Raw genomic sequence first — 2,793 nt, 5'->3', positions numbered from 1 at the left:
CTCAGCCCTGCGCCCGTGGAATTACATTATTTTCTCCCCGGTCCAATCATCGTTTTACAGGAAAAAAATTTAAATAAATATAAATTGCTGCTTTGCAAGATCAAAGTGCCGATTTCTGGTGCATCTGGAGGAGTGGGGAGATGCGGAGAAAAGAGATGGGGAGAGTGGAGCAGTCGTGGTTGCCCAACTTCAAAGGGTTCTCAACAGTGCGTTTTGCCATTGTATTTTAAACTCGCTTCCCCACCAATTTCGCAGGGTGCGCAGCGGGGAAACTTGTAGCTTCAGAGTTCAGAGCTCGTGGAGAAACCTTGCTTTGACCATCTCTGCGCGCCCCCACGGGACTTAGAACCCTGAGGCTCTTCTAGAGACACCAACTTGCCCAGGGCACGGGGCGGGGCGGGGAGATGGGGAGGTGTGGTGAGGAAGAGAATGTTTGTGGGGGCTGGGGGGTGATCTGGATCTGTAGAGTCACCAAATACACCAATAAACCGCGAAGAAGCCACCAAGTCGCCATGCCCCTACTCAAGCTCAAAGCTAGAAGGCTAGCTGAAGGCTCCTTGTCAATTTTCTTTGCGCTCAGGCGAGCTGTTCCACCGGAAGGACTGGGGAGATTCAAATTATATTGGGAGACCTGCATCAGTATCAGGTTTTCAGAGGTTAGCGGAGTACAGAAGTTAGCGGGGTTCTTGATGGTGGAATTATTTATTTGTGACCCGGCCACCTGGGCGACTACGTAGGCCTGGTACAGGAGGCCGGGGTTCCCTCTGTCCCCATTGCGCTTTCCTTAATCGAAAACCGGATAGATGCCAGCCAAGTAAAGTGCTCTAAAGTGTAGCTGGGACGCTCACGCCGGAAGCCTGGGGAGACGCGAGCGGCGAGTTCGCAGGGCTTGGGAGTGTTTTGCAGGGGGAGAAACTCAGTCTAGGGGCTGAGTCCCCTGAACAAGCTAGCCGCCTCTCAGCTTTCGCCAGGAGATTATCTTGGAGCCAAGCGGCCGAGATTGACGGCTCATTCTGCGGAATCTGCCTCTGGAGTAAGATGCGCAAGGGGACCGCCACGTCCTCACCCAGCTCCCAGCGGCCTTTGGGGCGGGCCCGGGGACAAGCCGGAGGACTAGACTTCTCCCAGAGCGCGGCTGTCTTTTCAGGAAAGACCCAAGTGCGCGAAGTCAGCCCGGCTGCGCTTCATCTGAATTGTCCTTATGTGGCCATTTCTGTTTTAAATTTCAGATTTGTCTACTAAAGAAGTATGGGTTAAAACAGCTGAGAGCGCGCCTGCTCTTTCCCGCTCTGGGTTCTACATCTCTCCAGCCTCCCACCAGACTGCATCTCCAATCTGGGAGCTATCCCCTTGGGAGGATGGAGCAACAGTGTTATTCTCCTTTCCAAATAAGGAAACTAACGTCCCTACAACTTGACGTTAAATGGTCCCGGGTTCCTGAGCCGCAAAGCTAGAACTATTACCTAGGTCACCGAAACATTTTTGTTCTTTCCACTCCCCCGAGGGGGATTCTGTTAGCCTCGCAGGCCCTTCTCCCACCCGTCATTTGAAGTCATCGACCCTGGGGCAGCCCCAGCAGCTCTGTGCGGGCCTGCGCGCACCGCCCTCACCGTGCGCGCCAGGCATCTCACCTCAACCAGGCAGGTGCAGAGGTGACGGGCGCGGCAGCCGCAGTTCGTCCGGCCGAGGGGCAGGAGTAGGCTGGCCGCCTCCTTCTGCTGCCCGGCGGCTGAGGGGGCAGGGGAGGGGGAACAGGGCTGGGAAACTGCCGTCAGCGGGTCCCGGCCCCGCCTCCCGAACACAACGTCCAGGAAACCTCAGAACTTTCTATTGTCTGAGAAGCTTCACTGAACAAATTGTCCCTAAAACTATAGAGCTGCGAAGGGCAGATCAGGGCAGGTTCTAGCGCGGCCCTGCGCCCCAGAGCCTGCCTGCCAGAAAGTGTAACTGGAAGCCCCCCCACTGTCAGGGCCACGGAGGAGAGAGAGCGCGGCGCCTTAGTGCCGCCCTGCGCCGTGGTCGGGAAGCTGAGCCAGCGGTGTCGACGCCCCAGGAGCAGGGGGATCCAGGCCTAAACTCATGGGTTCCGAATGGGCAAGGGAGCAGAATCAAGCATCGGCGGGCGCTTGTAGAAAGTGCGTCTGCCTTGGAACACCCTTACAGGGTACCCAACCCAAGCGCCAGGTTTCCTGGCCTTGCAAGGAGAGATTGAATTTGTCAGGATTCTCCGCTGTAAAAGGTGGCTCGTGGTGAAGTTTCACCCTTCCTGGTGTGCGCAGAAGTCAGTCAGTCTCTCTCTCTCTCTGTCTCCCCCCGCCCCCCAACACACACAACACACACACACACACCCCACCCTTAATCTCAACCCACGCGCTTGGAGGTAGAATCCCGAGATAATCAGGGAATCTCTTATTTTTCTCACCGCCTTGGGTGAGAAACCGCTACCTCCTCTCAGGAAACATCCGCCTGTTGGTGTGGACCAGTGGACTCGCTGGAACACTGACTCACGACCTAACCATGCACCAGTCTCTTAATTGCAGACACCGCATTCCTCTTTTGTGGAACTGGGGTGATTGGGGCAGCCTAAAGATTCCTGGGACTGGTTCACTATGGGCTTGGGTGCTCATTTCCAGTACATCTGACACGTGTGCACATCTATATTTGAATCCGACCACCTGTGCCCTGCTAACACCAGCGCACAGACCTACACTGTCTTTCTGTCCCTCCGGCTACTTTCCCTGCTTGCTGTTTCTGCTGGGTGATTAACGACCCCAAATAGTGTAAGGAATTCAA

General features: G+C 55.7%; 1 long non-coding RNA gene across 1 annotated transcript; it reads right to left on the bottom strand.

Moving 5' to 3' along the window:
* Positions 1–686: 686 nt before the first annotated feature.
* Positions 687–1,747, bottom strand: LOC111549564. The gene is made up of 2 exons (XR_002733774.2): positions 1,611–1,747; positions 687–1,235 (listed from the first exon to the last, which is right to left on the bottom strand). It is a non-coding gene; the product is annotated as an uncharacterized LOC111549564 (long non-coding RNA).
* Between the last annotated feature and the right edge of the window lie 1,046 nt (positions 1,748–2,793).

Source organism: Piliocolobus tephrosceles, chromosome 1 (genome assembly GCF_002776525.5).
Source record: "Piliocolobus tephrosceles isolate RC106 chromosome 1, ASM277652v3, whole genome shotgun sequence".
Lineage (NCBI taxonomy): Eukaryota > Metazoa > Chordata > Mammalia > Primates > Cercopithecidae > Piliocolobus > Piliocolobus tephrosceles.
Note: the sequence above shows the minus strand (reverse complement) of the source record. Positions and strands in the feature narration are given on the sequence as shown.